Source organism: Rhincodon typus, chromosome 42, assembly GCF_021869965.1.
Source record: "Rhincodon typus isolate 14 chromosome 42, sRhiTyp1.1, whole genome shotgun sequence".
NCBI lineage: Eukaryota > Metazoa > Chordata > Chondrichthyes > Orectolobiformes > Rhincodontidae > Rhincodon > Rhincodon typus.
The window spans coordinates 10,460,376-10,473,192 of record NC_063373.1 but is presented as its reverse complement, the minus strand read 5'-3'; the positions used below and the strand labels follow the sequence as shown (position 1 = coordinate 10,473,192).

At 46.4% G+C, this 12,817-nt stretch overlaps 1 non-coding gene across 1 annotated transcript; it reads left to right on the top strand.

Annotated features, from left to right (window-relative positions):
- Positions 1-10,710: 10,710 nt before the first annotated feature.
- Positions 10,711-10,784, top strand: trnan-guu. Its single transcript has one exon. It is a non-coding gene; the product is annotated as a tRNA-Asn (tRNA).
- Positions 10,785-12,817: the final 2,033 nt, after the last annotated feature.

Genomic DNA, 12,817 nt, shown 5'->3' with positions numbered 1-12,817 from the left:
CAGATGTTCGAGGATGTTACAGTTATAGATAGTTCCAGGTGCTCGAGAATGTTAGTGTGTGAAAGCGATTTTAGGGGTTGGAGGAAAATACAGAGATGTGGGGGCTGGATTAGATTTCTTACATATGGATGGAAGGCAGTGAGCAAGAGTGAGATACAGAGTGAGCGAGGCACATATGCACAGAGCGAGGGCAGGGGACGTGCGCGTAGAGCAAATGAAGGACGTGCACAGAGATTGAGCAAGGGACAGGCAAACAGAGCGAGGGAGGGACAGGCATACAGAGGGTGAGTGATGGGCAGATAGACAGACCGAGCGTGAAAGGCACGCGCACAGAGCACGGGAGGTATAGGCACACAGAGTGAGAGGGAGAGAGACAGCCACACACACAGAGCAAGAGTGAGGGACGGGGACACAGAGCGAGAGCAAGTGACGGGCACAGGAAACGAGCAACGAACATGCACACAGAGCGAGACTAAGGAAGACGTACACAGAGAGAGTGCAAGCTACAGGTATATAGAACAAGTGTGAGGGACAGACACAGATAACGAGCGAGGGGCACGCACATAGAGCAAGAGTGAGACACAGGCACACAGAGCGAACAAAGTATGGTCACAGAAGTGACTGAGGGACAGGCACACAGAGCGAGTGACAGACACGCTAATAGAGTGAGACCTACGGACGCGCGCGCGCGCACGCGCACACACACACACACACACACAACACACAGATGGAGTGATGGACACAAACACAGAACGACCGAGGCAGAGGCACACAGAAAGAGCGACCAAGACAGGCATTCAGAGAGAGAGTGAGTGAGGGAGAGGAGCATAGAGCGAGTGTGAGGGACAAGCACACAGAGAAAGATCGAATGAGACACATGCAGAATGAGTGAGGGGCATGCACATAGAGCGAGTGAGGGACAGGTAACACAGAGCGAGAGTAATGGATACGCATACAAACTGAGTGTGAGGGACACACAGAGAGAATGAGGGAGGGACACACCCACAGAGAGAGCAAGCGATACCCGCAAGCAGAGCGAGTGGGGTACAGACACAGAGAACGAGAGAGGAACAGACACATAGAGCGAGAGTGAGGGACATGCGCACAGAGTAAGTAATGGAGTGGTACACAGAGCGAGAGCGAGGGTTTGGCACATGGTTCGAGAGCGACCAACAGGCAAACAGATTGTGTGAGGGGCAGGCACATAGAACAAAAACAAGGGACAACCACACAGACCGACAGCGAATGATATGCACTCAAAGTGAGAGCGAGGGAGATGCACGCAGAATGAGTGAGGGAAACGCACATTGAGCAAGTGAGGAACAGTCACACCGAGCGAGAGTGAGGGACATGGAAGCAGAACGTGTGAGAGATGTACACATACAGTGAGTGAGGAACAGGAACGCAGTGCGAGAGCGAGGGGCAGGCGCACAGATCAAACTAGGGATAGGCACACAGACGGAGTGAGAGATAAGGACAAGCACTCAGAGAAAGCGAGGGACAGGCACATGGACTGAGAGCCAGGGACAAGCACATGCAGAGAAAGCGAGGGACAGATACACAGAGTGAGCGAAGGACAGACACAGAGAGCGAGCAAGAGACACACACAGACAGAGCAAGCGGGATCGGCCCAGAGAGCGAGAGTGAAGGATAGGCACGCAGAGCGAGATCGAGGGGCAGGTGCAAAGAGCGAGAATGAGGGACAGACACACAGAGCAAGCGAGGAAAAGACACACAGAGAATAGAGCGAGGGACAGGCACATAGAGTGAACGAAACACACGGGCAAAGAGCCAGCTTTGGACATGGGCACAGAGCGAGCAAGGGGCACAAACACAGAGCGAGAGACGGATAGGCATGCAGACAAAGAATGAGGGGCAGGCACACAGAGTGAGCAGGGGACAGACATACACAGCAAGAGTGATGGGCATGCATATAGAGTGACAGCAAATGAACACAGAGCATGAGGGAGGGACAGGCATAAAGAGCGAGTGAGAGTGACATGCACAGAAAGCGAGAGCAAGGGACAGGCACAGGGAGCGACAGAGAGGAACAGGCACAAAGATAGAGAGAGAGCAAGTGACAGGCAAACAGAACAAATGCGAGGGACAGGCATACAGGGGCAAGCGAGGGACCAACACATGCTGCAAGAGTGATAGACAGGCACACAGTGCGAGAGCCAGGGACAGGCACACAGAGCAAAAGAGGGGCACATGCACAGAGCAAGCCTGCGACATGACACAGAGTGAGGGAAAGACAAGCACACAGAGCGAGAGAGGGACAGGCATACATAGCGAGAACGAGGTACATGCACACAGAACAAGCAAGGGACAGGCACAGACAGCGAGAATGATGGACACACACACAGAGCGAGATTGGACGAAATGAACACAGAGTGTGACGGAGTCACAGACCTGTAGAGCAAACAAGGGACACGTGCACAGATTGAGGGCGTGGGACATGCACACAGAGCAACAGCAAGCGATCTTAACAGAGAGAGAGAGCGAGAGCAAAGGAGAGATCCTTAAACCAACAGAGCAAATGCAAGGGACACAAACACAGAGGGAGAGCGAGAGACAGGTAAAAAGAGTAATGGACGCACGGCCTGAACGAAAGACTGTCACGCAGTGAGGGCGAGGACAAACAGGCAGGGTGAGTGAGAGACACGCACACAGCTTCGAGAGCGAGCGGCAGGCCCGAAAAGCGAGAGTGGGGGATAAGCAAACAGCGCAAGTACGAGGAGCACATGCACAGAGCAAGCCTGGGACAACGACATAGAGAGAGAGACGGGCATGCACGCAGATGGAGAGTGAGGAACAGGCATATATCACGAGAGCGAGGTGCACCACAAGAATGAGCGAGAGACAGGCACACACAGTGAAATTGATTGAAATGCACGTAGAATGAGAGTTAATTAAGTGAACACAGAGCGTGAGGCAGGGGCAGGCACGCAGACCAAGCGAGGGACACGTGCACAGAGCAAGAGCGAGGGATACACACACAGAGGGAGAGCAAGTGATCTGCACAGACAGAGCAAAGGTGACACATACAGTTTGCAGAGGCAAACAGAGTGAGCAAGGGAAAGCACGCAAACCGATTACGAGGGAAACAAACAGAATGGGAGAACAACGGATAAGCACAAAGAGTGAGAGTGAGGGACACGCACATAGATCGAGAGCAACGGATTCACAGAGAGAGAGAGCAAAGGAGATGCAGAGTGATTAAGGAACAGGTACATTCAGCAAGATGACGGACAGGCACACAGAGCAAGCAAGGGACACGCACACAGATCGAGGATGAGAACACGCACACACATAGCAAATGAGGGAGAGGCGCACAGAGCGAGTGAATTTTACACACACAGAGCGAGAGCGACGGGTAGGCACACAGAGTGAGAGTGAGGGACAAGCACGTAGAGCCAGAGCTAGTGACACACACACACAGGTAGAATGAGGGACACGAACATAGCGTGACTGAGGGACAGACACAGAGAACGAGCAAGGTGCCAGCACTCAGAGTGAGAGCGAGAGACAGGCACACAGAGGGAGAGCGAGGGACAAACACGCAGAGTGAGAGTGAATGACGTAGACACAGTGCACAAGCGTGTGAGACATGTGTAGGACGAGTGAGGGACATGCACATAGAGCTGTGAGGAATAGGCATACAGAGTGAGAGTGAGGGACATGGAAGGAGAACCAGTGAGGGACACCCACTTACAGCTATGACGAACAGGGGCACAGAATGAGAGTGAGGAACAGGTACACAAAGAGAGCGAGACACGCGCATGCACAGGGCAAAAGTGAGGTGCAGGCACACACCAAGCGAGAGCAAGGGACAGGCACAAAACCCGAGTGAAGAACTGCATGTAGAGCAAGCGAGGGACATGAACACACAGAGCAAGTGAGGGACAGTGCACAGAACGAGAGTAAGGGAGAGGCACAAAAAGCAATTGACAGCTGGGCTAATGGATGAGTTTGGGCATGTACACAGCATGAGCAAGCGACATGAATACAGAAACAGAGCAAAGACATGCACATATACAGTGATAGGCACAAAGAGCGTGTGAACGTTACACACATAGTGCGCGTGCGATAGACAGGCACACAGAGTGAGAGTGAGGGACAGGCACACAGAACAAGAGCAAGCGACACACACACGCACACACACACAAACAGATGGAGTGAGGGACACGAACACAGAATGACTGAGGGACAGACACACAGAACGAGCGAGGGTCTGACCCTCAGAGCGAGAGTGAAACATAGGCACACAGAGGGAGAGCGAAGGACAAACACGCAGACTGAGGGCGAATGACATAGACGCAGTGAAAGAGCAAGTGAGACACATGCAGAATGAGTGAGGGACATAAACATAGAGCGAGTGAGGGACAGGCAGCAAAGAGCGAGAGTGAGCGATAAGCACATGGAGCAAAAATGAAGGACAGATACAGAGTGAGAATGGTAGACATTGAGTGCAAGTCACATGCAGACAGAGTGCGAGAGGGACACACGCACAGAGAGAGAGAGTGAGTGATACCCTCATGCAAAGTGAGTGGGGGGCTGGCACAGAGAACGAGAGAGAGGAACAGGCACACAGAAAGAGCAAGGGACAGAGGTACAGAGCGAGCATGGACTGGTGCACAGTGCGAGAGCAATGGTTTGGCACATGGATCACGAGCCATGGACAGACAAACAGATCGAGCGAAAGGCCAGGTACATAGAACGAGAATGAGAGACAACCAGACATAGCGAGAGTGAATGATGTGCACAAACCGGGAGCGAGGGAGACACATGCAGAACGAATGAGGGACACGCACATTGAGCTGTGAGGAACAGGCACACAGAGCAAGAGTGAGAGACATGGAAGCAGAACAAATGAGGAACAGACACACTGAGTGAGAGTGAGCAACAGGCGCACAAACCAACCTAGGCGTAGGCACACAGGTGGAGACTGAGGGAGAGACAGGTCCAAGCACCCAGAAAGAGTGAGAGACAGACACATGAACCAAGAACTAAGGGACGAGCACATGGAGAGAAAACAAGGATCAGACACAAAGAGTGATCGAAGGACAGACACAGAGAGTGAGCAAAAGGCTCACACACAAACGGAGCGAGTGAGGGATAGGCTCCCACAGCAAGAGTGAAGGACAGGCGCACAGAGCGAGAATGAGGGGCAGTTACAAAGAGCAAGAGCAAAGGATAGACATGCGGAGAAAGCAACGAAGAGACAGAGAGAATAGAGTGAGGGAGAGGCACGCAGAGTGAGTGAGGGAATAGTGCATAGAGTGAATGAGACACAGCGACAAAGAACGAGCTTGGGACATGTGCACAGAGTGAGCAAGGGGCGCAAACACAGAGCGAGAGAGGCACGGGCACGCAGACAGAGAGTGAAGGACAGGTATACAGAGTGAAAGGAAGACGCATGCACGCAGAGCGAGCCAGGGGCTGTCAAACACAGAGAATCACAATATGTAACTTTTTGCCTGGGATAATGCGTCATTGTACCATTACCATCAAGCCGATCTATGGTTCCATGACAAGTACAGGTGGACATGCCAAGATAATGACAAAGCATAAGGCTACCATACGACTGCTTGCATTCTAAGCAGCAGGTCTCATATCTGATAGAGAAGGCAAAACGATCCCAAGACCAACAGTTCAGATATAAGGTCTGCAGTCCTGTCGCATCCAGTCATAGGTTGTGATGGAGTATAAAACAACGCACTGGAGGACAGGGCTCCAAAAATATTCGCATCCTAAATAATGGAACAATCTTTGCATCGCAGCAAAAGACAAGGATGCATTATCTGCACCATCCTCAGCCAATAGAGTTGGTTTGATAATCCGCATCACCCTCGTTATGATGTCCACAAAATCGGAGATGTCTGTCTTCAACCTGTTTGATTCACTATACATGGCATCAAGAAACAACTGAATACAATAGATACTACAAAGTCAATAGTCCCTGACATCATTCCTGCAATAGGACTGAAGACATGTGCTGCACAACAATCCGTGGTTTTGGGGAAGATGTTTCATTCCAGCTCTAACTCTAATTTTTACCTGGCAATGTGAAAAATTGCTCAACTATGTCCAGTCCCCTAAGAGGAGAATAATTATAATCTGACCAAATTCCACGTCCTGTCCGTCTCTTCATGATAATATAATTGGTGGAAGTTCACCAATTGGTGGAGCTGTCAAGCAACACAGAAATAATCTGCTCACTGTAGTTTCTGATAGACCCCATTTGGAGATGGTGCTGTTGTGTAACTATTGCTGGATTATTGATCCAGACCAGGCTAATGATCTGGCAGATGGTGGAAGTTAAAAACAATTAATAACATTTCGAGCTCTAAAATCTGGTGTCAGTAATAGTAACTTTGAAACAATATCGCTTGTAAACTCCAAGTTGCTGCATCAGTATGCTTTCAGAAGGAAATCTCCAGTGATTTTGTGGTATGGCCCAAAAGTGACTCCACGCATACATAAATTTGATAAAGCCTTCAATAGTCTCTGAAACAGCCAAGGGAGACACTTATTCATATCAAACCACTCAGAAGTCTTCAAAGATTAAACTGACAGAACATCCACACCAGCCTAGGTAACAGGAAATGGTTTGGGAAACGCGGTCCTGTCGACCCTGCAGAGACATCCTTTCTAACATCTGAGAGCTTGTGAGAACATTTGCAGAGCATTCCCACTGACTACACAGAAATATCGGGAAACGAGTAGACCATTCAACCCACTTAGGCTCCGCCCATTTTAGTACACTGCTGCACATCTTTCTTTTAATAGAATCCCTGCAGTGTGGAAACAGGCCCTTCAGCCCAACAAGTCCGCAACGAACCACAAAGCATCCCACCTAGATCCACCTCAGCTAAGCTACACATCCCTGAACAGTATGGACAATTTAGCATGGCCAATCCACCTAGCCTGCACATCTTTTGACTGTCGGAGGAAACTGGAGCAACCGGAGGAAACCCATAAAAATGGCCAATCTTCAATCTCCACACCGTATATCTGTTCTCTCTCCCCACCACCTTTGTTTAGTTTTATTTGTATTCAGTGCCAGGGAAATTCCTCTTCCTGCTTGCAATATGTCTCACCCTGTCAGAGTTTTATATATTTCACTGAGATCTCCACTCATCTTCCTAAACCTCATGGAATTCGGCCCAGTCGACACAAACTCTGCTCACACAACAAGCCTGTCTTCCAAGAGATCAGTCTGGTGTCCCCTTGTTGCACTCCCTTAATGCCAGGTTTGTTCTTTATTTGGAAGGAGATCAAAACTGCACACAATCCTGCACAATGTTTGAGATGAGGTCTCAACAATGCCCTGTGCAGCTACATTAAGATAACTTTAGTCCCGTACTCAAAACCCTTGAAATGAAGGTCAACATACCAGTTATCTTCCCAACTGTTTTCTGATTCTTCAATGTTACTTTTAATCAAAGGTGCACAACGAGATACAAACCGTTTGAATGTTACCCTTAATGATTTGGTGCTGTCTCGAATGGGTGGACTAAAGCTGTTACCAGCATTGACTTCTGGCTTCCGACGTCACTGTCCTGCATCCAAAAAAAGTGCATATGTCCATTTACAGATCAACATTTTTTTCAACGAATCCCATTTCAAATTCTACGCAGCCATTCTATTTTACCAACCAATGTGCACAATGTCAGTCTATCCACATTGCTTTTCATATGCCACGTATTTCCCATTCACTCTAATTGTCTTAAACATCTTGGACCTTTTTTACATCCTCCTTACCAATGACAATCTTATATAGTTTAGTGCCGTCAGCAGACATGGAAATATTGTATTTGGTTCTCACTACAAAATTTTGGATTTGTGTTGTGAAAGCTGGGTTCCAAGCAGCAATTCGTGTGATACTCCAAAAACCTTCTACTCCTAACAAAAAAAAGGTTTCAGTCCGACTCACTATTTGCCCTCAGCCCTCCCATTCGAAAACCACGTGCATATATTAGCTATAGTTCCATGAGCTTCTATTTTGCACACTAGGAGACATTGCGTCCATTGCTTCTCCATAATTTATTTCTCAGTCAGTTTCTCAAATATGAATCACATTTCATAAACTTATACTCACTTTGTCCATGCTCATTATTCTCAGTTCCAATAATTTCTGCAAATGCGTTTATTGAGTATTTTCATTCAGTTTCCCTTTTCTCAACAGGCTTAGCTTTCCTATTAATGCTGAGGAGATTTTTTTAAATTTTGTTTTTGTTTCTTCTGTGAAAGACAAAACTGAAATAGTTGTTTTATAGTTCTACTAATTCCTTGATCTCCATTGTCGGGCTTCACAGTCATGAAACTGCACTTGTCTTCTCTTACCTTTCCCATTGGCATACTTTTCAGATTTTTTTTACAGTTACATTTTGTTACAGAGAAGGAGAGGTTAAATTAAATAAAATCCTTGATATTCACTTTATAAATAACTGGTAAAAATGTATTTATTTAAACCTAATAGTGAACAAATTATAACAATTACTAAAAAACTGAACAATTCCCTCTTTACTAATAACTATTCCCGAACTTAATTAAATTCTGCTGTAATGCTGTTTCAATAAACACAAATCCCACTTGTACAAACCCAAGTAATAAGAAATTAAATAGCCTGTCAAAGTCTGTGCGCCTTTCTTCTGCTGTTCTCAAGTCATAAACTCCTTTCTTCCGCTGATCCGGCTGTCAGGGATGTTTTCTCTGCGAAGTCTCCTGTGTGGACTCTCAGCTAGAATTGTCGTTGTACCTTTTGTGGATAGATGCTGCGTTCTTAGAGAGCTTAATGATTTCAAGTGAGAGCTGGATGCATATCTTTTTAGATTGCAGTACGCTCTCACCCCAATTTTCAAAAACCCACTCCTTCTATTCCTTGGATGACATTTCAATTTTATTGTCATAATATTGGCCTGAGGTTGTCAAAACCATCAGATTTAAATTCAATTGGCTTTCAATTGCTAAGTGCTTGGTTTAAATTGATTGGCTGATTCTAGCTAGTTGCCAAACATCAAAATAGGCGTAAGTTTTTCAACCACACAGCCATTTGATATATGTGTCAATTTCGGATCTGTTTGTACATCTTCAGACGCACTCTTTTTCTGAACTAACTCTAAGCTTAGACAAGCAGTTTACCTCTGAAAGAAACCACGTACTCTACTCTCATCATTTTTTTGCAAATAAATTCTAGCTTCCTGTCTGCAAATTCACAATTACTTCACAAAACTTCGTAATAACTCCTGCCTTAAGAAAAAAAAAAACTCAAATGTCATTATGAACAGATATCCTTCATTTTTTTTTACCTTAACATCATTATCACGAAATCCATCGTTCGGTAATCTAAACGTACATCTTTCATGCTAATTCTGCATACATACATAACATTGGACCCTCCCGATTATATCCCATCTACATATTATCTTTTCAACCCGCGATAACACATCTGCAATAACAATTTTACGATCTGTAACATGTACAACCAGTAATGTAACGGACCACAACATAAGATTCCAGCGAAATTGTCTCGTATTCTTGTCCTTAATCTTTCCAAAACGTTGAGAAGGGTGTGGTCTGTATACACAATCGGCTCTGAAACATTCATTGTAACATAAATGTTAAAATGTTGTATGGCCAGTACCAAACTCAATAATTCTTTTTCAATGGTGGAGTATTTTCCCTGGTGGATATTAAACTTCTTTGAAAAATAAGCAATTGGTCTTTCAATTCTGCCATCATCTTCCTGCTTTAACAGAGTTCCAAACCCTACATTGATGGCATCCATAGTGATTTAAAAGAATTTCATGAAATTTGATGTGGCAAACTGTTGCAGTGGTTAACATGGCTTTTAAATTCTCAAATGCCTCCTGGAATTTCTCTGTCCACCGCAATCTCATGTTCCTGTATAGCAAATCCGTTCGCAGCGCCACCATGCTACTGACGTCCGGTAGAATCTGTCAATCTCAAAAATGGAAGTATCTCTTTGTTCGAGGATGTTCTTGGACATTCCTCGATAACTTTCGTCAATACTTTCCTAGGGGTCATTCTCCATGTTGTGTCCCAAGAACGTCACTTCTGCCCTCACGAATTCAGTTTTGGCTAAAGTTATAAACAGTTTTGCCTCCCGTATTCTTTCAAAGAGCTCTGCCAAATGCATCATGTGAGTTTTCCACTAAAGGCTAAAGAACACAAAATAGTCGATGTAGACGGTGCAAATCCTCAATCCTGCCACAACTCTGTTCATAAGTATTTGAAATGAGGCTAGTGCTTTCTTGATCCCAAAGGGCGTTACTTTAAAATGATACAATCCATTTCGGTTTGCAAATGCAGAAACCTGTTTTTCTCTCTCCCACAAAGGTACTTGCCATTAACCACGAAGTTAAGACTAACTTTGTGATGTAATCAGCTTGTCTACCTTTTTCCACACTGCCTTCCAGCATGAGTCCGACTTAGTTATGGCATTGACCTTCCAATAATGAATGTCGAATCATTAAGTACAATCAGGTTTGGGAGCCAACATGATCAGCGAACGCTACTAGCTTTGACTTAGCTCAATGATGTCTTCTTGGAGCAGTACTTTCACTTCCTTCTGTACCCGTGTGGCTTTGAGAGGATTAAGCATGTGGGAGTGTTGTTTTATCAGAACAGCATTGCCTATGTCAACCTCATGTACTATAACAGTGGTCCTCCACAATTTTGCCAGTCTCTGTGGCATAATTGGTTAGTGCATTTGGCTGTTAACTGAAAGGTTGGTGGTTCAAATCCGCCCAGGGGCGAGGCGAGTGCTGTTTTCACTCCATCAACTTTGTTTGGGGTGGCACGGTGGCTCAGTAGTTAGCACTGCTGCCTCACAGTGCCAGGGACCCTGGTTCGATTCCAACCTTGGGCGACTGTCTGTGTGGAGTTTGCACATTCTCACTGTATCTGCGTGGGTTTCCTCCCACAGTCCAAAGATGTGCAGGATAGGTGCATTGGCTAGGCTAAATTGCCCATAGTGTTCAGGAATGTTTAGGTTAAAAGGGTTAGACATGTGAAATACAGGGGTAGGGGAATGGGTCTAGGTGGGATGCTCTTCAGTGGGGTGGCGTGGACTTATTGGATCGAATGGCCTGTTTCCCTACTGTAGGGCTTCTATGATTCTAATCCTACATATGGCATCATATTGCTGCAGGCAGCCTTTCCATTCAGTTTTCTGTTCCCGAGACAAATAGTTCACTGTCCTACCCATTTCACTAAGGACTTCCTCACTATTGAAGTTAGTTTGTGGCACATCAAAACCCAAATTAGCTGGATTTGATTGCGTCTCCGGTTCCCTGTCCCTGTCATAGTAAGGATTTGGCACATTCACACGATGAACATGATGAAGTTTCTTCCTATTTGGCATCTTTACCACATTGTTCACGTAACTCAATTTATTTTTAATCCGATATTGACTACTAAACCTTGCTTTAAATGGATCTCCTACCAGTAGTAACTACACTAATTCTTTATCCACACGGGAAAACGTAAGGTTTTTAGGTTGCTTATCTGCTTTTTCCTTCATTTGATGCTGTGTCAACTTCAAATGTTGTCTAGCAAATTCACCTGGAGATGGAAAGAATTGCAGATGCTGGAGTCAGAGATAACACAGTGTAACGCTGGAGGATCACAGCAGGCCATGCAGCATCAGAGGAGAAGGAAAGTATTCTTTAGGGACCCGGGAGAGAGAAGGAAGCTCAGCAATAAAGAGAGAATGGAGGGTCGGGGCTGGGGAAGGTAGGTGTTATGGTGATAAGTGAATGCAAGTAGGGAGTGGTGGGAATTGTTCAGTGATGTGGGAGGGGCGGACAGGTGGGAGAGGAGATGGACTGGTTGTGTCAGGTCGAGGTGGCGGGGATGAGAGGGAGGGTTAGACATGGGATGAGGCCGGGGGTGGGGAGATTTTAAAACTGGTAAAATCCATCTTTAGGCTACGGGGCTGTAGGCTCCTGAGGCAGAATATGCTGCTCTTCCAGTTTGTGGGTGGCATCGTTGTGACACTGGAGGAGGCCCAGGATGGACATGTCACCCAGGGAGTGGGAGGGGTAGTTAAAATAGTTCACGACTGGAAGGCGTTTTTCTTTGTCGTGAACTGAGAGCAGATACTTAACAAAACTGCGTCCGAGCTTCCGCTTGGTCTCATCGATGTAGGGGTGGTCTGTCCATAGCCACAGATGCAGTAAACCAAGTTGGCGGATGTGCAGGTGAACCCCTGTCTAATGTGGGAGGTTTGTGTTGTGCGTTGAATGGAGTTGAGGAGGGGGTGTAGGGGCAGGTGTAGATCTTCCTGCAGTTTCCGGGAAAGGTGCTGGGGGTGGTGGGGTTAATGAGGAGTGTGAAGTGGACGAGGGATTCGTGGACAGAGTGACCCCTACGGAAGACAGATAGGAGTGAGGAGGGAAATTGCTTTTGGAAGCTAAATTTCGAATTATACACTAATGCACATTCATCCATCATTTCAGCTGCTCTTCCCGTTGTTTGGACTTTCTGTTCCACAGCATGACTTTTTATCATTTCTGGAAGTGCGTTTTTGAATTCCTCCAGCAGAATAATTTCTCTAAGATTCGCATATGTGTTTTTGATCTTTAATGCTCTCACCCAGCTGTTGAAGTTGCTGTGTTAATTCTCTCGAAGTCGACAAAAATCTCACCTGGTTCCTTCCTTATATTTCTGAATCATTGTCTGCACACTTCTGGGGCAGGTTCGTAAGCACTGAAAACAGTCTGCTTCACTCCTTCATAGTCTCCTTAAACCTCCCCTGATAGTGCTGCAAACACCTCAACAGCACTCA